This window comes from Condylura cristata, unplaced genomic scaffold (genome assembly GCF_000260355.1).
Source record: "Condylura cristata isolate star-nosed mole 26May11 unplaced genomic scaffold, ConCri1.0 scaffold00036, whole genome shotgun sequence".
NCBI lineage: Eukaryota > Metazoa > Chordata > Mammalia > Eulipotyphla > Talpidae > Condylura > Condylura cristata.
The window spans coordinates 14,760,930-14,787,258 of NW_004567137.1; positions in this window are offsets into that span (position 1 = coordinate 14,760,930).

Genomic DNA, 26,329 nt, shown 5'->3' on the forward strand with positions numbered 1-26,329 from the left:
CATTTCTGTTAAATTGTCCAATTTGTTTGCATATAGTTGCTCATAGTATTCTCTGATTATTCTTTTGATTTCTTCTGGGTCTGTTGTGATTTCTTGTCTTTCGTTAATGATTCTGTTTATTTGTGCTTTCTCTTGTTTTTTTTTTTTTTTTCTTTGTGAGTTTGGCTAATGGCCTGTCTAATTTATTTTTTCAAAGAACCAACTTTTGGTTTCATTGATTTTTTGAACTGTTTTCCTGATTTGATTTATTTATTTCTGATTTGATTTTTATTATTTCTTGTCTTCTGCTGGCTTTTGGGTTATTTTGTTGTTCTTTTTCCAATTCTTTAAGGTGGGACATTAGGCTATTTCTTTCAGCTATTTCTTGTTTCTTTATGTGAGCTTGTATTGCTATGTATTTTTTTGTTTCTCTATGTGAGCTTGTATTGCTATGCTTTTAATGTGTCCCATGTGTTTTGGAGACTTGTGTCGTCATTGTCATTCTTCTCCAAGTATTTTCTAATTTCATCTTTGATCTCCTCATTGATCCAATGGTCTTCCAGTAGTGTAGGTTGTAGTCTCCACGTGGTAGGTGGGTTTCTTGCCTTCTCCATATGGTTTATTTCTAGTTTGGTTCCTTCGTGGTCAGAGAAAATAGTTGGTATGATTTCGATCTTAGTGTATCTATTGATGTTTATCTTGTGACCCAATATGTGGTCAGTCCTAGAGAATGATCCATGTGGATTTGAGAAAAATGTGTACTCAGATTTTCTGGGGTGCAGTGTTCTATAGATGTCCGCTAGACCCATATTGTCCAGGTCTTTGTTCAGAGCTTTAGTGTCTTTACTTATTTTGTCTTGTTGATCTGTCCATTGTTGAAAGACAATACATACATATATACATACATACTATGTATGTATTCTCTCTGATACACATTTTTATAGATGACAGTAGTTTCCTAATATACCTGCTGGCGTTCCCAGATCAGGTCCTGCCTGTGCGGCTTCCCTTATGGGGACTCCCCAATCGCCGGTTCTCCCTTGGTTATTTTCCTTCTAGTGAGTCCAGGGCGTTCTCATTTGGGTTGAAACTCGTAGCACGAAAATCTATAGTCCGTTTTTATATATTCCCATGCTAGTTTGGATGTAGTTGTCTCGGAGTCTTTATTTTGCCACCATCTTGCCGGTTCCGGAGCTGGTCCATCTGATCAACGGCTTTGTGCAGCGCCCAGGTGCTCCAGATCGGGTCTGCAGTTTCAGCGGTTTTTCCCTCACCCAGGTATTGAGGATCAGATTTGCGGTCTTTCTGCAGCCTGGGCTCCACTCACTGAGCTGAGCCCTCCAGCTTTACCTCCAGGGTTTAGCGTGGGGCAAAGCGGCTCCTGCAACCCGCGGAACTTTAGGATCTGATTTTGATGAAACAGTCAAGGAATAAAAGGAATTAGTGCTACTATTTATAACAAGCTTACATACCTTAGTAATTTATATGAAATACAAGATAAATGTAAACTATTCTTTCTTAAAAGGGTTTTTTTGTGTGTCAATAATTGTAAAGATTGTGGTATATATAGCATATCAATGAAATAACCAGAGAGAATTAGGTTGTTCTGTGTTCCAATTTTTGTAAATTGTTTGCCCTCTGAATTCATCCCTATGTATATTCTCTAAATCTTTTATAAGTTTACACTATACATAGAGCTATGTCACCTGTTTTAGCTCCAATTTAAAATTCTAAACACTAAGTAAAATACTGCTATTATTTATTAGACATTAAAGTCTTTATTTAGAGGGAAAATGGCATAAATTTAATGCTTTCTTATTTTCTGTTAGTATTGACTAACTTCATATACTTCAAGGGTAATACATATCACTTTTTTATGTAAAAATTATTTTAAATTTATGACACTTCAGGGTACTTTAACCTCACATTTTCTTTGATTGTATTACAATTTAGTTAACGTGAATTACTCTGTTATCCAGAATTTGAAAAAAAAGATCATTATAATGACATATTAAAGTATTAATGATCTTCATTTTATAATATGAATTGAAGATTATAGGGCCTCTCAAGAGAACGCCAAATTGAAGAATTCATCAGTAAATTCTATTTCCTTACCAGAAGTTTGTACTTGCACAAATTTATCAAATGATAAAGGTATGTACAACATACTTAATCTTACAGATAATGGATTATTTTTTCATAATATATTATTTTGTTCTCCATTTCTAGATTTAATTTAAAATCATGATTGGAATTTGTCAACAACTTTCATTTTGTTTATCTATTTTCTTTTTATAGTTAATACAATGCTCAGTTTTCCAAAGCAATGGAAATTCTACTATATTATCATTTTGAATTAATCAGTTGCTGGTAGTACTTGTGAATATGTATTTTCAAGCATAGATCCCTTGCTAATATATCATCTCTGAATTCACATTGATTGATTTCTAACTTGAGAGGCAGTAATCCAGATCACTAATGACTATTTGTATTGAGAGGACAAGATTCTTCAGCACTACGGTAGCCTTAGGTCTGTTGAGGCAGTAACCAGACAGTAATCCTGCATCTGTGGGATACTCACCTACAGATTTAGAAAGGAGCTCTTCCTAGCACATGAATTTCCACATATTCTCTTGTCATTGTCAGCAAGAAACACTAAAATATAGATATGGACAGGCCTCTAAAGGCTTTGGAATTGAGGATTATACTGATGTTTGTTATTAAGATAAAAAGTTCAGTTCCATGAAAAATCCATTAATGAAATGTCCATTATTCTGAGGTGTGTCCCAAGAGAAGCAAGTTCCACCTCATGCATGTCATGGAAAGTGGTCCTGCTGTGGAGACGACTGCTACTACTTTTCAAAGGAAGAGAAAAGCTGGGATGAGAGCCGGCAGTCCTGTGAAGCCCGGGGTTCTCGTCTCATCACGATTGATGATGAAGATGAGCAGGTGTGTTGGCTTTATTAAACCAAGTAAGTCCTCTCTAGATAAATTGTTATGACTATAATTGTAAATGACACTAGTAATTCTAATTTCTCACAGCAATTTGTTCAACAAAAAATCAAATACAATTACTGGGTTGGATTGCACAGGAAAGGAGCTACACACCCCTGGTTGTGGCAGGATGGAACGCAACTTTCCCGGAAGCTGTAAGTCTTCATCTCACAATCTTCTTCTCCTTTTCTTTCTCAGTAACTGATCCATAGATTACCTGGATATATAAGAGACATATATAATACCATTTGATGCAATTTTTAAAGGAAATCAAACGTAAATCTCAGTTCCCCAAATAGTCTGATCTGAGGGCATTCATCTTCCCATATTCTGTGGAGCTGGATCCTCTATACACAGTAAATTAATATTTTGCTTGATGTTTTTCTTTGTGTTCTATGATAAGAGTTGGGTTAACAGATGTGCAGGACATCAAAGATCACAGTAGGAACTTTACGTTTGCTTTTTCTTTTGTAAGTATATTGAGAAGCTAATGGAGGTTTTGAGCATGGTTTTTACCAAATCAGACTTTCTGTTTTCACTCACTTGGGGTGTCTGTGAGATTAGATTGTGTAGGCACATGTCAGGGGATAAAAAATGGACTTTACAGAGTCTCGTTGGACTCATTAGATTAGAGAAGATAGTGGATGGTTGATGAAGCTTTTAAAATTTGCGAAATTTATAAATATTTCAAAGATATGAGGAGGCAGAGAATTCTGTGATGCTGCTAAGGTTTTTGGTGAAGGAATGATAAGGAATGCCATCAATTCTGATGGGATTTTGATTTTATGTCTATGTTTGATTGATCTGTTAACATTTAGCTCCTATGGGGTGTCCCTTGGGCATTTTGATAAATAGTATAAAGCTCCAATGCGATGTCTCTGTGGGCTGTAAAGTTGTGTTATTTCAGTGTATAAACAAGTATAGCAAGTAACCATCAGGAAATCTAAGGCCCAAGCCCTGAAACACCCAAATTTTCAAGTTAAAAATAATTGGGTTTCAAGAATAACGAGGAATCATTATAAAGAAAAGTGCCTAAAGAGAGGAGAGAAAGCCATGAAGCTGTGTGTAAGCCATGAAGCTGTGTGTAAGCCATGAAGTGAGGAAACTTAAGTGAAAGTGGTTTGAAATAATATGTAGATATTCAAATGTTGGTAACTTCTGTCTGATAGTTTTGATCCTGGGAATTATTTTTTATGTCATATCATTTTGGGAAATTAAAATTAAGTAATATTTTCTTCTGTATATTCCAGTTTAAACATTAAAAAAATACAAACCCCCTAGGCTCACTGCTCAGTTTCACAAAATTGTTTGCTGTGAAGGACCGTAGCTCAGAGGGTAAATGTGCCCTCCCTTTTTAATCACATAGGAGCAGCTTCTGTGTTCAAATCAGGCTAGCGCTGGGCACACATGTCCCGTGCATGGTCATCTGAGCACAGGCAGCTGGAAATATTTTTATCTTGTACCATGCGTGACGTAAGTTTATTCTGTAACTGTTATATTAAGTTTCATGGTCTCAGGTGAACTTTTCAAATAGGCACCTATAAATCACAAATGCATCAAACTCTACACCAACCTTTGCAATTCTTCCCTATCTCTTTATCATTGGCAGTGTTTCCATTCATTTTAGACTTAACTATACATTGTAATTTGATCGCCATATGACTGAGGAGATTTATGTCTACTGAAATAACTGTGCCCTTAAATTTTACATTTCGGTTTAGAAAACTTAACCTAAATAATGACTTTCTATAAAAATATGTTTTCTGATGCAGGAGTTTTCAACAAAGTACTGGTGATGCAAAATGTGGATACACCAAGTTAACAAATATTGCCACTGCTGCTTGTACTAGAGTGTTTCCTTTTATTTGTGAAAAGAAAGTGACCTGTCTTAATAATTAAATAAATTGTTATATTCAAGTCAAAAATTTAATTCTTTATTGGTTGGAAAAGCTTATGTATTCACTATGGTAAATGTGGATGATTTATGAAGGATTATGGTGTCTCAAGATTACTACAGGGTTAAAAATAGAGGTGATATATATTACTATATACTATATTTTTATGAAAATATATGCAACATATCTAAATGAATATATATAACATATATTTAAATTAAATCCATAAAATATTTTTAATATTTGAAGTTTATTAGTGAACATAAATTCATTTTGATGGAGTTAAAGATTCTTACTTACTTTTGTTAATTTTTTAAATGTGTATATTTGAGAAGGTAATTAATACCTTCACATTATTCAAAATTAAGAGATGTGAAATAATAAATAGTCTTTGCCTATCTTGTGCTCTATTTGCCGTGTTCCATTCTCAAAGGCATAAGTCCTGCTAGCTTCCTAGATACCAGCACAGAAATATTCCAGAAAAGAACAAACATGCACATACTACCTGTTAACCCAAAAGTTACTTGACTCTAGGTAACATTTATAGTTACTGTTTCTTTCTTCATTTTAAAATTTAACTACATCTTGCAGATTGATACATATCAATATATGAGGTGCTGCCTTACTTTTTAGCAGCACCTGCAAATAAACCAGTTTCATTGCAGTGATTTGGAGGTTTCTCTCAGGAACTACACAAAAATGCTGCAATGAATAGCAATTTAAACAGTGTCTTTTGCTTTAGGGTATATCTATGAGTTAAATATCTAACTATATATTCTTTGCCAAATCTATGTATGTTGAAATTGTAAGGCCCATAGTACTCGCCCTCGCTGAGGCTGCACACTGCCCCTCACATGCCGTCCCCCAGAGCACCTGCGCCTCCCAGTTTCCTCCACTGTGTGTTCACAACCTGCTTGACCTGGCCAATAAAAATGTCACCAATTAAAAAGGCTTCTTGTGTTATTTCAATATACAACTCTGGTTATTTGTGAGATTAATCATGTCTTTATGGTTTTCTTTTTCTTTTACCTTTTCCCTTCTTTTTTTAATTTTATATATATTTTACCTCATTCTTCCTTTTTTTTTTTGTACAATGCATGCTTTCTCTCTCAAGTGTGTTCCTCATGAAATTCTTACCACCAGCTCATCCATCACCCAAGTCCCATGCGTAAGAATACATTCCTTCCTCCATTTTGATCCTTCTCCCTTCCCTCCCCTACAGAGTGTCTCTGACTAGTAGTTGCCTGTTAATTTTGATTTTAATTTATTATAATTGTTTATTTTCCTGGTCCCCTAGTTGGTTCCACTACATTTCTCCTGTAAATGAAACCATCTGATATTTTTCTTTTTCCTTCTGGTTTATTTCTGTGAGCATAATCCCTTCCAGTTCCATCCATGTTGTTTTGAAGGGCCCTAGTTTATTATTTTTATTGCTGAATAGTATTTCATTGTGTATATATACCACAACATCTTGATCCAGTCATCTATTTTTGGGCATTTGGATTGTTTCCATATCTTAGCTATTGTAAATAGTGCTGCAGTAAGCATAGAGGTGCAGGTATCCTTTTGAATTAATGCTTTTGTGTCCTTTGGGTAGATTCCTAGGAGTGGAATTGCTGGGTTATATGGAAGCTCCATTTTTAGAGAGTTTGAGAAATCTCCAAACAACTCTACATAGTGGTTGGACCAGTTTACATTCTCACCAGCACGTAGGAGAGTTCCTTTTTTTCCCACATTTTTGCCAGCATTTGTCGTTTCTTATTTTTTTAAAATACGTACCATTCTTGCTGGTGTTAGGTGGTATCTCACTGTGGATTTGATTACGTGTGATGTTGATTTTCTCATGTCTTTAAATTACCATCACAAACTTGACTTTGTGCAATAGAAACCAGATCCCAAACAGTTCATCCTATACAATTTTTCACACAGAAATTCATATTTTGGAATGTCATGGAGTAAGAGAAAGTGAATATTGAATTCTAATCACAAAATTCAATTTCTCATTGTTGTAAATCATAGTTACAAAAAATGCTTTCAGTAAATAAAAAGTAAAACATTAAAAACTAGTACTCAGAAAGCTATTACATTGTGAGTCCACAGATTATTTAATCCTTTGTAAATCTTGATATTATATTAGCAATTTTTTTTTTTAAAGATTTATTTATTCGTACAGAACTGGGGTACAGGCCAGAAATGTGGAGGGTGAGAGGATTCACCAGAGACAGAGTGGGGAGCAGAACAGGCAGGTCTACGAAGCACACTGCTGAGGGGAGCAGCGGGCGGGTCAGGAGAGGTCTGCCACGCCATGTGGTCACCTCCGGGGCAGGCAGGGATCGAACTCATGCGGCAGTGGCTTAAGCTTCTTTGTGCTGTGCTTTAACCCGCTGCGCCACCAGGGAGGGCCTATATTAGCAATTTTAAAGCCCCCTCCCTTTTAAAATAAGCAGTTTTAATCACTTGCATGAAAAACCTGTATTTCCAGCTTATTTGTTAGGCCTTTCCTGTGAATTTCTCTATTTTTAAAGCAGAGAAAGAAAATTTTGCAAATAACAAAAGACTTCAAGTTAACTGTAAATAGAATCTGATTGTAAAATTGATTACATATCAGACTGGGCTTTCAAAGTGTGCTTTCAGCAGTTCTTCAGAACAGCAGCTCAAGTCCTAAGGGGAAGTGCTGTTTTCATCACAGGGTCCCTACCCACTTGGTGGATTCCAGCACCCCTGTACATATTTCCCACAGCAAGGAGTGAGCTTCCACAATAAGCATCTTTCCCCCGACAGGACTCCCCCATCACGGTAGCATGGGTTTCAACCACCAGCTCCTACCCTGGCTGCATCTCTAGGCCCCTTTCTCCACTCACCTGCTGTTGTATGGGTATGAATTTCCTTAGTGTCTTTTCTGTCATAGTCAGAATTAGTGTCCATTGTTTGGGGGCCTATTTTTACCCAAAGTCATGGATCCTCTGGGTCCAGTGTAACTCTGGACTACAGGAGCAAAACAGGAATCCTCCTCTGATTCTGCCTCCCCAAAATGTGTAACTCTTATACCCAGTTTGAATGTGGAAAAACATTGTTTTTAAATGAATTTACATTTTTGTTTTATAGTACAGGCCCCAAGAAGTTTTCACTGACCTTGAGCAGTAAAGTAGTCACAGAAGATGGAATTAAATGCCCAACTTGTGGTTAGATGGATATGTAGAAACAAGATGTACTCAGTTTTGTTGTAGTTCTGGACCCACATTTGAACTGGGAACTGATCTGATCGGAATTTACCAATTGGAATTTTTTATACTGATTTTGTTCCTCAGTCCTACGAATCCATCCCAAAATGTTACCGTTGGAGACTATTTGAGAGTACTGTCTCTGTTCTGTCAGGTGACCTCATAAGGAATTCATTCTTTTCTCAAAGACTGGTGGCATGGCTTCTGACTTCTGTGATCCTGGACAGCAGGCCCAATTTGGCAACAGATGTGCAATACAAACATGGCGTCAGAAATGAGAAATACTTCTTTTTTTTTTAAAGATTTATTTATTTGTGCATACAGAACTGGGGTACAGGCCAGAGGCTCAGGGGCGGAGAGAGGCTTCACAAGAGACAGAGTGGGGAGCAGAAGAGGCAGATCGACAAAGTACACTGCTGAGGGCAGCAGCGGGCAGGTCAGGAAAGGTCTGCCGCGCCATGTGGCTCTCCTCCGGGGCAGGCGGGAATCGAACTCATGCGGAAGTGGCTTCAGCTTCTTAGTGCTGTGCTTTAACCCGCTGCGCCACCAGCGAGGGCCAGAGAAATACTTTTAATGAATACTTCAGTTAATAAAGTGAAGAAAAAAATCACTAAATATTATTTCAAATTAGTACCCAAGTTGAAGGACAGAGAAGAAAAATGAATGACAAAATGGGAAAAGACCATTCCTTGTGATGCTATCTCATTCATGCTTTAGGATCAGAGTAAAAGAGAAAGTATTAAAGGCATCCAGAAAGGTTCATAAGTCTCATTAGCTATAGGTGAAAAACAAGAATTATATTTCTCAGTGCATAAGGAGACAATTGGCATAACTAATGTACCAAAGAAAAGCAACTATGAACCAAGGATGTTACACAAAGAGAAAATGAAGGAAAATAATAAAGAATTTTTAGACAAAGAAAAATGGAGAATTATTGTTGGAGACCTTACATACAAGAAATACTAAAGGAAGTATTTTAGGAAGAAGAAAATACCAGTGAAGAGAATGTTAAGTCTACTCAAATATTAAAAATGAAATATTCTAATATGAAAACTGCATCCTTAAGATCAGGAAGAAAAAAAGATGTCATCTTTCCCCCATTTCTCAATATACCCCTGATACTACTACCCAGAGCAATACATAGGAAATGGATGTAAAATTTTTATAGTTTTTATAAAAATAATAGTATTGCAGTTTGCAGAAAAAATTATCTACAGTAATGGTATTGCTATTTGCAGAGAAATTATCTACAAAGAATATGCCAAGTGACTGAAATAAAAACATTAAGTTCTCAAAGTAAACAAGTTCATAGGATACACTATTAATAATGGATAATTAAAGTTTACTATATTTCTATATCATGTCTATAAACACATGGGAATAAAAATTGATACCTATGAATTTTATTCATAGATTTTATTCATCATTTATTCATTTAGGCATATAAAAATAGAAAGTTTTTGATGCAACGTGTACCATATGTATTTGCTAAAATCGACAAGAGTTGTAAAGAAACCAAAGAAGTTCTACATATGTTAATATCATGTCCATTGACTGGAAGCTTCAAAACAAATTGGTCAATTCTCCTGAAATTGATTTGTATGTTTGAAAGAATTTAGGAAAAGTCCCAGTATATCATTTAGACAGATAAAGTATACCATCAAACTTGTAAAGGAAGGAAAAACAATTTGAATAAAATACTAGGACAGGGATAAAGTAAGAGGGTATATAACTAATATTACCATTCAGCTTCTGTAGCCGGAGCATGGTAACAATGGAGAGAGAATCAGTCACAATAGTAATCAAATTGAGTATCTAGAAATAGACCCAGGGAAGGGCAGAAAAGAAATTTGATGTTGAAAGAATTATCTTTTCAACAGATGGTGCTGGAGTAATTGACATCTGTGGAAAAAAAATGTGACTCTATATAAATTTCATACCTTATATGGAAATTGAATCAAATGTAAACTTTACATTAACCACAGTAGGTGTAAAACTATTAAGTGGTTAGAAATAGAGAAAATCTTTTTTTTTTTTTTCATATGTTGTGTAGATTTCTGTCTGTATACATCAGAGCATCCCAGTATTCAACTAGAGTGCCACTCTTCCTGTCAGAGTAGGCCTTTCAAAGGCTACTTTCAAAGGACTATGTCTAATGATGGATTTGTAAGGCGACTTAGGTTAGGGGGGGTGTGTCCTAAGGAAAATCAAGATGTCTCCTGTGACTGCTCTCTAACTGGGATGGAGAGGCTGCTGTCAGGGGTGGGGAGCTGCCCTCACTGAGGAAGCCTCTTCATAGGCAATGAAAACTAGAGGGTCTTCAATGAAGACATGATGATGATGATGGTGCCGTGTCTCCAACTTCATCAGACTCTTTCATCATATCCTCATTCCCAATTAAGGAAAGTTGAAGTTGAGAGGTCAGTTGTGCTGTGATTGAACCAGAAACAGGAAGAGACTTGTATTTACATCTCAGCACCACAGCCCTGTGGCTGCAGGAGATAAGGGTCTCCTTCATGGCATTCATGGAGGATTTCAGGTGATTTATGTGGAGCTTAAGTGGTTGCACCTTTATACATTCCCTCCAACAGAGCACAGAACCACCACTAATGTAGGTTGTTCCTTCTACGTGATTTAAAACTGTGGCTATTTTATTTCTCATTAAGCATCTCTAGTTAAGTAAACTCGGTATCTTATTGGAGAGCTCAAAATTTTACAGTGTGTGCTTTTGTATTTCAGTTTCCACAATAATGGCATTAAAATATATATTTTTTTCATGGCATTAAAATGCAGTGTTTTACCAAAAACAAAGGGTCAGGACAAAGACAAACTGGCAAACCTACATAGATCTAAGACATGTGGCAGGGTGCGGTAGGGGGCAGGGGAGAGCCTGGGAGAAGGCCAGAGAGGCCCGAGAGAGTTAAAGATTCGCCTCCCAGCCTCGCTACAAATGGTGTAGAGAGATCATTAAAAGCCTGAGAAAGGGTCCTCCCTGGTGGCACAGCGGGATGAAGCACAGCACGAAGAGGCTAGGGCCACTTCAGCATGAGTTGGATTCCTGCCTGCCCCGGAGGTGACCACATGGCACGGCAGACCTCTCCTGACCCGCCTGCTGCTCCCCTCAGCAGTGTGCTTCGAAGATCTGCCTGTTCTGCTCCCAGGACTGTAGGGAACCTGCCCCAGGCCTTGCTGGAACCACACCTATTTGCCTGGTTCAGTTTATTTGAGTTCCTAACTTTTCTCTTCCACCCACATTTTTACTTTCTCGTTTTTTAATTTTTAAATTATTTTGGTTGAAGTGACATTAGTTTACCTTGCTTTTTTTTGTTTGTTTGTTTTGTTTTAATTTGAAAGTATAGGACCCCCGTTATCATGGAGTTAAATGTTGGTTTCTACTACTTTACTCAGTGAAATTGTTTTCTTTTTGAATTTAAAAAAAAAGTGAAACATGTGATATTTTAGTGGGACCTTAAAGGATAGTAGAATTGAGATAGAAAAAAGCTCTAGTTATCAGTATAAGAGGCCCTAAAAATACATAAGTATTTTGGGTACAGAGGCGTGTGGGTGTCTTAAGAACAGGAAAGAGTTTGGCAAAAAAGATGTTTTTTTCAAAACAGTTTTTATATTCAGTCTTCTGATGATAGGCTTATTTACTCAAAGTAGAAAATTAAAACAAAATACTCAGTAAAGGAGAGGTGGTAAACCCATGCCCTGAAAATATTGCTTTGTATGTTTTTACTTGTAGATAGTTACTAAAACATCCAAAGGTATGTAGTTGAAAATTTTCTAAACCTTTAATGTATTTTAACATGTTTACCTCATAACATGAGTGATTATTTAAAAAGATTGAGGAGCTAGAATTGGTAATAATTGCTTTTCATGTGTGGTTTGCCAATTATCAGGGATAATATATATATATATAATATATATTACTATTAAACAATAATAATAATATATTACAACAATATATTGTAATATATTACAATAATTGTTTAATAATTATTAAACAAATAATATTAACAATACTATATTAATATAAACAATATTAAACAAGAATAGGGATAATTCAGTATAACATTTCAAAAGAGCAGAAGCAACAAACTACTACAAATATATGCTATGTAGACTCATTTTCCACTTAGTTCCTAACATACAAAATTGTTGTTAAATATCCCAATCAGTTCTGAGCCTAAAACCTGTCTCTTCCCTCAGGCTCCATTCGCAGGGGTTGTTCTCCACCTGCTGACAGGTTGGGTCTTCCACAGCCCGTGGTTTCCACAGCCCATGGCTTCACTCACAGCCTCTTCAGAGGAGGAGGAGGGACTGCAGCAGCCTGCTCTCCTCTCTCCACCCCTGGTGGACACTGCTCATTCTCACAACACACGGACAAGGTCAGTTTACTGTCTTCATTATGCTTTGCCAATATAGTGTGAGCGGTTTTGTAACAAAGCTTACTTATCCAATAAGTTCCTGTTCATTGAAATGTTCTGCAATTGGGGAGTCTGATGCAGAAATCACAGCCAGAGGGACAGCACCTGAACTTTGCACACCTGTGACCTGAGACCTGGGAGACCACAGCTCGCGACATGCCTGAAATAGCCTTTATCAGAAAGCCCTATTTCATAGTTTCTAATATATTTTCCTCATTATATTTGTTATGTTGGAAACCTGTTCCCTGAAAGCTGTTACTTAGATCCTGGCAAAGAGCAGAAGAAGCTACAGACGGACCTATGAGAGAATCTAAAATGTCTGCCATTATTCAGAGGGGATGAGACCTTTTAGCTTTGGGACTGATGGGGAAATAGTCTCAAACTATTGGTAAGTGCTTCTGGAAAGACTTTAGTGTAGGTGACGTAGAGGTGGATTTCAGTTATTAACACTATATGATTCTAAGAAGGATTGCAAAGCATCAGGGACTAGGGACTTCAGCTGCACACATCAAAGAGGTAGCTATGAAAAGAGGAAAACTACTTTGTTCCTATGTGGAACTAATTTAGGGCTAAATGGGCAGAGAGCTTCTTCTTGAATTAAACATATAATTATTAAAAAATGTACTCACAGGGCCCTCCCTGGTGGCACAGTGGGTTAAAGCACAGCACTGTGAAGCTATTGCAGCCACTGCAGCACCAATTTGGTCCCTGGCCAGGGGTGTGGCCCACATGGCATGGCAGACCTCTCCTGACCTGCCCACTGCTCCCCTCACTAGTGTGTTTCAGACAATCTGCCTGTTCTGCTCCCTGCTCTGTCTCTGGTGAATCCTCTCATCACCCTCTTGTGCTCTGGCCTGTACCCCAGTTCTGTCTGTATAAATAATAAATCTTAAAAAAAATGTACTCATGACAGTTTGGATTACAAATAGTAAAGCACATGATTTTGACTTAGGTGTTTTCATTAGCAAAAATTAGAAGCCATTTATTATTTTAGCCCTATATCTTTTTTATTATTTAGTAAAAATGTCTTCAACAAATGGAAGGGAGCATAAAGAAGTAGAACCTGTTAATATGTATAATAAGTCACACTAATATGGTGTGCATTGATATTATTGTAATCTATATAGCAATCTGTCTTCCTTAGGATAGTTGTTAAGTATATGGGCTAACATGTGCATTTTGACATTTATGTTTATTATATATATGCAAAATATATGTATTTTATCATGTGTATGTTTTCATTGTGCATTTTATTATATAATTCAGACTTAACATCATTCATAAATAGAAGAATAATTCATGCTAACTAGAATACTTTAGTTTTGGATATTTTTTAATTTTGTGTTGACTATTTCCCAATCTCATGAATTTCTGAGACTGTCTTATTCTTCAAGCTTTATGATTAAAGCTCAGGTTGCAGAGATTTATTGTCCATAACATGTAGCATTTCAGTTCTCTATTCTCTTACTGACACTGTGTGGGGCAAGTGAGATACAGTCAGTAGTGGAAACTTTCTATGACGGAATGTTAAGTGTTATCATCTGGTCACTGGTTTTCTCTTGTGACACAATCTCTCTGAGGCCAGTCACACATCAGGGGCCTCCTCACCTCAGAGCAGAGCAGCGAGGCCAGCAGAGCCAGCACCTCCTCCCTGTGCTCCTGCCCAAGCTCATCCTCCAGCTGGTGAGACCCAGAAGCAGACACACAGGTATAAGCAGCAGTGGTGTGTGACCCCAGCCCCTGCTGTCAGGCTCTGGGTACAGAAGCAGCAAAGAGAATGTGCTTCAGGGAAGCTGTGCAGAAAGTTGGGGGGGGGTTACATTTTTGTTAGAAAGACTTGACTTGTCATCCACGTTAATTAATATCTAATGTGATCTTTATTCTATAGGAGAATAGTGGAATAGGTCAGAATGAGTGGGTCAAAATAGTTACTATGCAAAACATGATATTTTGAATCTTCAGCTATTTTAAGGAAAATTTATCCATTTGTAGACATTATGAATCTATATCTTTTTTTACCTCTATGGGTTCTAAAGTGCATTAGGAAAGTTTTAATAAGACAATTATTTTTCTAACAAGATAAATTGTTTTATATTTAAAATTTTGTTTTCTTGTAATTTAGACATATATTAAAAAACTAAACACAAATTAGCTAGGAAAATATATGCTATTAAAACAAATTTGTTTTATAATCAGGTATTTTGGTGAAGAAATATTTTAAGAATCCAAGATGCAAATTAAGGAAGATATTCCCTATCTTCCTTAATTCTGTCTATTTATTCTGAAGTTTATCTGTACTTGAGAAGTCAAAATTATTAATTTAGGAAAATCTCTATTCTTTAATCACTATTTATTCATTATATTTGTAGGAGAGAAATTCTTATGTATTTTTGGTGGAATTGTTTTTTATATAAACCTAGTATAGGTGAAGGATCATATATTTGGGTAAATATAAATAAATGAAAAGTATGTTTGTACTCAGTGTACATTTATATATGTGCTATATATCATCTGCATGTGTTATATTTAAATATCTACCTATACCTAATATACATCCTTTGTGATAATCCCAAATTAATAGTTGGTTTAACAATCTTATTTCAGATGCTCAAGCCTGTAACTTACTTAGCTTCCTATGACTTCCTTATGAATTTCTATTTTTATTGATATAATGTCTTCTGAAGCATTGAAAAAAATTATTTTTTGTCTGTTGCTTGTGATCCTTGGAAATGAGTGAGGAGAAAGTGGTATACACGGAACTCAAATTGAAAAATTCAAAAAACTGAAAGGATAAAGTTCATCCTGCTCATAAAAGTAGAGGTAGAGTTTTTTTTTTCTTTTTTTCTGTTTTGTTGATCTGAATACAATATAATGTCAAGTAAAAAGTGAACATAGGCCCTCCTTGGTGGCGCAGCGGGTTAAAGCACAGCACTAAGAATCTAAAGCCACTTCCACATGAGTTCGATCCCCACCTGCCCCGGAGGTGACCACATGGCATGGCAGACCTCTCCTGACCCACCCGCTGCTCCCCTCAGCAGTGTACTTCGTCGATCTGCCTGTTCTGCTCCCCACTCTGTCTCTGGTGAAGCCTCTCGCCTCCCCTGAGCCTCTGACCTCTACCCCAGTTGTTCTGTATGCACAAATAAATAAATCTTAAAAAAAAAAAAAGTGAACATAATTATATCTCTATATTTCACACTATATGCCCCATTCTTTATATTTGAGGGGTTTATTTAAATATAAAATTAAATGAGATTGATGGTCATGGGAAACTCCAGAATAAATAGCAATTTTGTTTTAGTGTAAGCACTTTGCTGTGCTTCGTGCTCTCTCTATATTTTGCTTTTGATTTTGTACAGAATTTCTATGGAATATTACTGTAATAAATCTGGGAGTCTTATGTCTTGTTCTCCTTTTGACAACCACATACTTCGGATATACATGTAAGTATTAGGCACATACATTTATTATGAGAACATTGAACCAGGATGAAAAATTAAATACTATAGATGCTGAACATCTGTGAACTTTTCTAAATTCTAAAGTTGTAGAAATCTCAGTAACATGATAGTGTTGATGATAATGTTGAAAATTATGATGATTTTATTATTTGGCAGGGATTGATTTTTGTTGTACAAAATGGTGTAATGGCTGTAATAGTAACCATATTTTACTGGTATATACAGTGTGATAGCTATATATTTGATAATGTACAAATGAGATTTTCCACATGATCATGTAACTAAGAGGATTTTTATGTCAGAATTGCATTGTGATAATAGTGCAAATTACATAAAATCTTGCATACTACATAAAAATATGTGATAATGTAACAACTAAAGCAGTTTTAAAAATAAATTATTAGTGCTGGGGTAATGGCATGGAGATACTACAAGAATGGCATGTAACTTCCCAACGCAATTTTGGAGGATGTCATGATGATCTGATGGAAAGGAAGGTAGGGACTATTCTGGAGGCTCAGAGTTGAGAAGACTCAGTCAGGTAGAATCAACATGAGCAAAGGATAGTTTTCTGTGTGAGAAGAATGGCAGGATCTGATTAAATTTCTAATACTTATTAGAAATGGATTTTGTTAGATATGCAAGTTTATGAACATCTTTTATGTCTTATTAGAAAATTCTAGATTTGCTAAAGCACAAAGACTATTTATGTGAAGGAACAATATGACTCTTGTCACATGAACAAATCTGGATTTTGGAAAGATCTACGTAGATTAGTGGAAAGTGGGTAAAATATTTAGGGAGTTAGCAGGAAATCAGGATTAGATATTTCCTAACTGGAGTGGCATCATAACTGTATTTTTAATTTTAATTTAAAAAAATAAATTGACAGTAGTTTGCACTGTTAATTGTGTTCTAGAGGTGCAGGGCCTCCCCTTTCATGTGTACTATGCTGCATCCACACAAAGTACCCACATACCTTCTGCATAGTGCTTTGTGCCCTTTCTTTTCAGCTGAGAGGTAAGAAAAGCAGACTTTGTATTTAGAGGCTCCTGGATACTGTTGAGTTTAACTTTGTGAGTATATGTCGGGGGATAGGAACTGCGAAGCAGGGAGGCTACTTTTACTCATCAGGTGAGAGAAGATAATGACTTGATGAAGATTGACCGTTGGGGATGATGATACATGCCAGATACTTAATATTTTGTTCCATAAATTGGGAGAACAGTTTTGCGTTAACTGTGATGGAGAATTCAATTGTATTCAATTTTATGTGTAAGTTTGATAAATCTATTAAACTATAGCTACCTGTGGGGACATCCCTGGACAATTTGATTCATGATTATGAATTTCAAAAAGATGGTCTGTGTGGGTGCAAATTTGTCTCCTCTCAGTGTACGGATGGTATTACTGCTAAGAGGCTGGTGATTGAGAAACCATGGCATAAGCTCTTGAAAACTCAAATGTTTAAGATAGTGTTAAAACAATGGGGAGAGGAACACAACCAGAACACAGTGCTGAGAAAGTGGTTAAAGACAGGAGGAAAGCCATGAAAGACATGTAAAGTAATGGAAGACTTTAAACAGAGCTGCAGCTGAGATGATGAGTGAAATTTAAGACTGAGAATGTTTCAGTGATAATTTTGTCAATTGAAATTAGTATTTGCTACCAACTAGGCTCATGTGATTGGGTGAAAATTAAATAATATGTTCCTTTGAATATTGTAGCTTAAACTTTAAAACCCACGTTCTTACAGTCATTGCTTAATTTTTCGATATATTAATGCTCCTTTGGGAGCACAGAGATTAGCCCCACAGGGTAAATGTACCCTCCCGTTGAAACACACCTGAGCTGCTTCCATGCCCAGAGTCAGGCATGGACACAGTTATCTGATCACAGGAAACTGGAAATTTTTTTGTGTCAGTTATCATGAATCATATTGACTGTTATATTTTACCAATTTTCAGAAGTTTCACAATATCAGAGGAATTTTTCAAACATATACTAACTTTTCTATTGGTATATTCCCATTTGTTTTAGATAAATTTATATCTTATTTTATAGTTTTATATGTCACAGATTTTCATGTCCATTAATTATACATATGCTGTTAAATTTATGATGGTCAAAATTTCTAAAGTGAGTACTTTCTTTGATGCAGAAATTTTCAAAAGATCACCTTTACATCTGATGTGGTATGTGGATGCATCAAGAACACAATTATTGTCAACAGTGTTTTTACTAAAACACTACATTTGCGAAAAGTGATCTGCATTTATAATTAAAGAACTGGCCTTTTCTGTGTTCATATTTTCATTTTATTTCCTTTTAGGTAAAAAATAGGGAAATTGCCACATTATCCCCTATGCATGACTTATGAATATTGGCATCGTTCGTCTTCCCTGAACTATGTTTTATGTATAAAATTTTATTTTATTAATTTTTGGAACTTTCTCCATATAATCATGTCAGTAGATGCTGAAAAAAAATCATTGATAAGATCCAGCATCTATTTATGATGAAGACCTTAGAAAAACGGGATAAATAAGAACATTTCAACTTAATAAAGGTGATATACAAGAAACCCACTACTAGCATTGTCTCAGTGGTGAAAAACTACAAGTCTTTCCATTAAGAACTGGTATAAAACAAGCATGTCCACTCTCACCACTACTATTCAACTTATCAGAAGTCTAGCTAGAGCAATTAAACAAGAAGAAACAATAAATGGAATCCAAATTTGGAAAGAAGAAACATAACTTCCTTCAGATAACATGATAATATGCAGAGAACCCCAAGGACTTCATAGAACAGTTAATTTAAACAATAAGCCAGTTCAGCAAAATGACAGGATACAAAATCAACACACAAAAATAAGTTGCCTTCTTATACTCAATGAATTAGAAGAAGAAATTAAGAAAGTTATCCCACTTGCAATCTTAAAAAAAAAAAAGAAAAAAAAAGCTATCTTGGACTAACCGTAACAAAAGAGGTGAAGGACCTACATAGTTTTAAAGAATAGAGTATGGGACCTCCCTGGTGCAGTGGGTTAAAGTGCAGCCCCTCAAGCCAGCTGCAGCTGCTTCAATGCCAGTTGGATCCCTACCCCAGAGGTGACTCAGATGGCACAGCAGACCTCTCCTGTCTCACCCCCTGCTCTCCTCAGCAGTGTACTTCATCCACCTGCCTGTTCTGCTCCCCACTCTGTCTCTGGTGAACCCTCACACTATCTGCATCTCTGGCCTGTACCCCCATTTTGTATGCTTAAATAAATAAATCTTTAAAATAAAAAAAGTCTGAAGACATGAACACATAGAAAGAAACTGTTATTCATGGATTAAAAGAATCAATGTTGTAATGTCCATTTTACCGAAAGTAATTCACAGATTGAATGCAACATCAATAAAAATTCTAATGTTATTCTTCAAAGAAATGGAATGAATATTAATGAAATTCATATGTGATCACCAAAAAGCTGTATAGGCAAAGCTTGACTGACAATAAAGGGGATGAGGTTATCACACTTCCAGACTTCAAACTATACTATAAAACCATAGTAATTAAAATAGAATGACACACACACATACAGAGACCAATGGTATAGAATTGAGAGAGTCCATAAATAAATACAACCACACACTTATGGTCAACAATCTGTGACAGAGGAGTGAAAGGTTACACTGGATTAAGGAAAACGTGCCCAGTAAATGGTGCTGGGAAAACTGGATGGCCTTAAAAGAATGAAAATAGACTATTCCCTAACATAAACCTCAGAAACATCTTTAACAATACCCCTATTTATAAAAATGTAATACTATGTGATTTTCAGATTTTGCGCATTTTCAATTATCAAATTTATTGATACAAAAATCATTCACAGATATTATCTTTCATAAATATTCTATTATCTTTTTTCTAATAGCTGTAGAATATGGACTCATAATCATATTATTGATTGAAGCAATTTGTGATAATCTCTTTTTCAGTCCAACTAGAGTTTTACAAATATTATTGATCTCAATGAGCTATTTCACCAAGAACTCTTTTTTAAAGAAAATTTGATATAGAGATTTAGTTAATATTAATTCATTCATAATTTTATGATTTGCAGCCATCTTATTTTATAAATACAAAGCACATTGAAGGAGAATGTTCTAATACAGATATGAAAATTTAAAATGTCCTAATGGAAACAATAATGTAGAAGTTCTTTTCTTTACCATTTTAAAATTACTGCCCTCTTCTCATTAAACATCTCAAATTATATGAACTAGTGTCATATGTTTTTAGATAGCTGCTTCCACCAAAATGGCATTAAATTATGAAATGTACATTGTGTTGTAAACCAATGTTACTTAAATCAATATAACATATATAATGGGTTATCTATGTGATATTCTAACCCAATGATTACTACAAAATAGAAGTCTATTTTAAAGTTTCCTCTATAAAACATTACACAGTCAATTGAGTATTATTTTATGATTGTCTATTTTATATAAACATGTGGGGAAAGCATAGTATAAATGTAAACTCTGAGAAGTTTTTACGGTGGATCTCTCTGTACAGCTTTTCTGAGCTACAGATTGACCATTTGCTATGCAAACTAAGTTGGGAAATGCCAATAAAGGCAGTGACTAGCGAAGTCAAATCAATGTCTAAATCTTTTATTTTAGAAGCTTACTGTGGCCATAATGATTTCAGGTTTAATATCTCAATATGCTTGTTATTGATATAAAATTACACAGGGAAATAGTCTGTTTGTTTAAGGTTTATTTATTTATGCATACAGAACTGGGTACAAGCAAGAGGTGCAAGGCTGGTGAGAGGATTCACCAAAGACAGAGGGGCACAGAACAGAAAAGACTGGCGAAGTACACCGCTGAGGGGAGCAGTAGGTGAGACTGGAGAGGTCTGCTGTGCCATGTGGGCCACTCCCCGGGCCAGGGATCAAACTCATACTGAAGGGACTGTGGCTAGTTTACACTGCTGTGTCCTAATCCGTTATGCCACCAGGGAGGGCCCTACACAGGGAAATATTCTAAGATAAGAAAAAGAAAACTATTTTCCTCTGACACTTTCATTCCTGTTTAAACATACATCTATTTCCCAATTAAACATTTTGTTCTTGTTATTTTCATTCTAGTATAATCAAATATTATGCACCAATGAGTTCTTTACATTCACTTTTACCAATTTTGAAATAAAAACCAAGTAGTTGAAATATGTATGTCATATGAAATAACTGATATGGCAAAACAAAAAAATTAAAATCCAATATTTACTTGAACCTTTATTTTATGAATTTTTTCAAAATATTATACAGTCTATTTGCTTACTATAAAGTTCATATAAAGTTATCTTACTATCATTCAGTTTTGTTCTGTTTAGTTGATTTTTTTAGTCTTTTCTATCTTCCCCTCCTTTTTGTTTCACTTATTCTTTCATATTATATTTTTGGATAATTTTGGTTTCTACTATATATCTTTCATTCAATGTCATGTTCATTTTTTTTTAAAGTAAAATGTGAAACAGGAATGATATTTTAATGGACAAATACTATTGAAGGAGAAGAGTGCAATAGAAGTATTATAAGAAATGTTAAAAATACATAGATACTTTGGTTACAAAGTTGTGTGGATGTTTTAATGATAGAAAAGAATTCAGGAAAAAGAATTTTTTATAATCAACCAATTAATAACAGCTTAATTTACTTAAAATAGGATAAAAGAAAATACTCAAGAAAGCAGAGGATTTATGCCTATACTCTGAATACATCGTTTATATATTTACTTATTATGTTATTAAACTGTTATTAAAACATGAAAAGGTATGCAGAATGCTAGATTTTCTAGAATCTATTTTGTATTTAAATTATGACAAATCCTAACAGAACAGGCAAGAAAATAGTGGTAATGATGAACAGCTATATACCAGAACATTTTGTGGGAGTGGAGTGGAGAATGGGATCAAAAACAGTGGGGAGAGGGAAATGCACTGGACTGTGGTGATGGCACATGGGTGATTTGGTGATGGGAAACCCAAGGGGATAGCAACTGAAATGGAAAAATGAACAAAAATATGTAAAAATAAACATAAAATTAAAAAAATAAAAATCTAAAAAACAATTATGACAAACCTGAAGTTTATTTAAAAAGTCCCAAGAGGCCCTCCCTGGTGGCGCAGCAGGTTAAAGCACTGCACTAAGAAGCTTAAGCCACTTCCGCATGAGTTCGATCCCCGCCTGCCCTGGAGGAGCTCCACATGGCGAGGCAGACCTCTCCTGACCCGCCCGCTGCCCTCAGCAGTGTACTTTGTTGATCTGCCTGTTCTGCTCCCCACTCTGTTCCTGGTGAATCCTCTCACCCTCTGCATCTCTGGCCTGTACCCCAGTTCTGTATGAATAAATAAATAAATCTTTAAAAAAAAAAAAAAAAGTCCCAAGAACTAGAATTGCCAATAATTGCTTTTTCATTGGTGTTTTGTCAATTAGGGATGTGTGTTTATCAGTTGATCTGTTAATAATAATTAATAATAGACATGTTTTTAAAAAGAGCAGAGACTACAAATTATATTCTAATTTTAGAGTCATTTTCCCATTTAAAAATAGAGTTAAATACTAATTAATAGATTCTGATCCTAATAGGCTCCATTTGTTCAGACATTGCACTTCATTGTCTCAGCCATTGCTAAATTTCATGAATTTCTAAGTCAACAGTTATGTTTCAAGCTGAATGATAAATGCTAAAACTCAAGTGTGGATTGATCTATTGTCCATAACACGTAACATTCTAGTTCTCTGTTCTCTTACTGACACAGTGTGTGGTAAATGAGATACAGTCAGCAGTAAAGACTTTCTGTGTGGGAATGTTGATTGTCATGTGGTCATTGGCTCTTTTTCTTCTGACACAATCTCTCTGAGGCCCTTGACACCTCAGAAAATTATCACCTAATCTCAGAGCAGGCTACTGAAGGTCAGCAGAGCCAGCACATCCTCCCAGTGCTCCTGCCCAACCAAGCTCGTCCTTCAGCTGGTGAGACCCGGAGGCAGACACACAGACAGGTATGGCCAGCCAGTGTGTGTGTGACCGCAGTCCCTGCTGTCAGGTTCTGGGCAGGGAAGGAGCAAGGAGAATGTGCTTCAGGGAAGCTGTGAGGACAGTTGGGAGCATTTTGGTTGTTACTGGAAAGATTTGACGTTGTGACTCATGTTAATATATGTTGAAACTATTCTACAGATGATAAGGAGACTGTATCAGAATGACAGTGAGTCAAATACTATGTAAAATATGATTTTTTTAAATAAAATATTTTGGGGAATATCCTTTTATTACTAATATCAATTTGTATTTCTTTTGTTTAACCGCTATGGGTACTACCTTCTGATTACTAATGAATTATCCAAAATTTAAATTCCCTCATTCTCAAATTACATGTGATAGGAAAGTTTGTTTAAACAACATAATTATTTTCAATCAAAATAATTGCTTTATATTACAAATTTGTGTTCTTGTCATTTATACATTTTGATTCTTAATTTAAAAAATTAAACTTCAGTCGTTAACTAGGGAAATAAATGAACTTTTTTTATAGAATATTTATTGAAAAACAAAAAGATATAGTCATGCATTTTATTATTATATGAATATTGTTCAAATTGATTTCCTTAAAAGTAACTGTGAATATTAAAGATATTTTAAGAACCAAAGTTTCAATTTTATATAGGTTCTTTCTAACAAATACCAGCAGTAAAATCTGGATTTTTTTTCTATTCTTTAATGATTACTTATTTTTTATATATCGTTGAGAGTAAAGATAGTATGTGTTTTTTTCTTTTGTGAAAATGTTTATATAAGCTTAGTATATGTGAATGATCACACATTTGGATAATATTAAATAAAAAATAAGTTTGAGCAAAATATATCATTTATATATTTGACATTCTAATATCACTATAGAATATATGTCCTTTTTGATAGTCCCAGATCAATGTTATTTTAACAAACTTATTTCAGTTGATCATGTCCATCACTCTTTTAGCTCTGTTTCTTCATGATGTGTCTCCATTTTTATGCCTTACAAAAGATGACAAAAAAAATTCCTGCTTTGTCTTTGTTGCTCAGAAATGAGTGAGGAACAATATGCGGGGCTCAAATTTCACAATTCAAAGGAACAGGAGGATAAAAGCCATCCAGCTCACAAAAGGAAAGGTAGTTTTGCTTTTCTGATTTCTGTAAACATGAAAATGTTGTTTAAAAAAGACTCATGATAAAGACTCATATCTCTATATATGTTATACAATATGTCTGGTCTTTTATATATGAGGGCTGTTTTTAAATGCAATATTGAACAGAATTTATGCTAGCAGGAAACAGCGATAGTAATTTTAGTTTCTAGAGTAAATTTTCATTTTTGTTCTAAGTTTGAGGGTTTTGCAGTGCTTAATGCTAACTATATATTTTGCGCTTTGATTTTGTGCAGAATTTCCGTGGCATGTAATTGCAATAATTCTGGGAATTTCATGCTTTTTTTTCCTGTTGGCAACCACAGTATTAGGATATATGTGTGAGTATCTAATAGACATTTTTTTTTTATGGGAACATTGAGCCAGGATGTAAAATAAAGTAATAGACATACTTCACATCTGCTAAACCAGTGTAAGCTACTAGAGATCTATGGAAATATTTTTTTTTATTACAAAAGTTTATTTTTACGTCATTTTGTACATTTTTTTTTTCCATCTCAATTGTAATCCCCGCGGGTTTCCCATCACCAAGTCACCTGTGTGCCATCACCATAATCCCGTGCATTTCCCTCCCCCCCACCCTCGTTTTGATACCATTCCCCACTCCACCGCAAAATGTCTCTGGTATATGGTTGTTCATTATTTTCATTATTTTCTCGCCTGGTCCATTATACTCCTGCTATGAGTGAAACCATCTGGTATTTTTCTTTCTCTTTCTGGCTTATCTCACTAAGCATGATCTTTTCCAGCTCCATCCAAGTTGCTGCAAAAGACATGTGTTTCTCTTTTTTGGTTGCTGAGTAATATTCCATTGTATATATGTACCACATCTTTCTAATCCAGTCATCTACTTTTGGGCATTTGGGCTGCTTCCATGTTTTTCCAATTGTAAATAAAGCAGCAATAAACATAGGGGTACAGGTATCTTTTTCAATCAGTGTTTTTATGTCTTTTGGGTAGATACCTAAGAATGGGATTGCTGGGTCATAGGGAAGCTCCATGTTTAGCAGTTTGAGGAACCTCCAAACAGTTTTCCATAGTGGTTGTACTAGTTTGCATTCCCACCAGCAGTGCAGGAGAGTTCCTTTTTCTCCACATCCTCACCAACAATTGTTGTTGCTAGTTGTTTGAAGATGTGCCATTCTCACTGGGGTGAGGTGGTATCTCATTGTGGCTTTAATTTGCATCTCCCTTATTACGAGTGATGTTGAACATTTTTCATATGTTTGTTGGCCATCTGCATTTCCTCTTTGGAGAAGTGTCTGTTTAGCTCTTCTGCACATTTTTTGATGGGGTTGTTTATTTTTGTTGAGTTTCATCAGTTCTCCGTATATTTTTGTGATCAGTCCTTTATCACTACTTTTGTGTGAGAAAATGTTTTCCCAATTAGTGGGCTGTCTGTTTGTTTTTAGTAATGTCTCTTTTGCTGTACAGAAGCTCTTTAACTTGATGCAGTCCCATCTATTTATCTTTGCCTTCACTATTGTGGCATTGGGTGCTCTGTCTTTAAAGATGTCCCTGAAGTGTATGTCGTGTAGTGTTTGGCCCATCTTTGCTTCCAGGTATTTTATGATTTCTGCTCTTGTGTCTAGGTCTTAAATCCACTTCGAGTTGATTTTTGTGACTGGAGTGAGGCAGTGATCTAGTTTCATTTTTTTGCATGTAGCTTCCCAGTTTTCCCAGCACCATTTGCTTAACAAACTTTCTTTGTTCTATTGTATCTCTCTATGTTAAATGTGCCCATGCAAGATTGTTAAAATTGCTGCATTATCCTAGGGTTGGGCCTGTGGTTGGGACCCGCCCCCCTGCAGCAGCTTGGGATACACTCACCTAGCTGTGTTGTCTCAGTTTATATTCAGGGCTTTGTCGGGGCTGCTGGTGCAAAGGTCAGCAACAGGTCTGCAGCGTATCCTCCGGTCTCTGGTTCTGTGCTGCAGCCTTTTCCCACGATTTGGTTTCCCCTTCCTAGCTGAATTGTCTCAGTTTATCTCCAGGGTTGTAGCAGGGCTGGGACATACGGCTGCCGAGACTCTATGGAAATATTTATAATTACAATGATATTGATGATAATATTGATAATGATGATAATTTGGTTATTTTATAC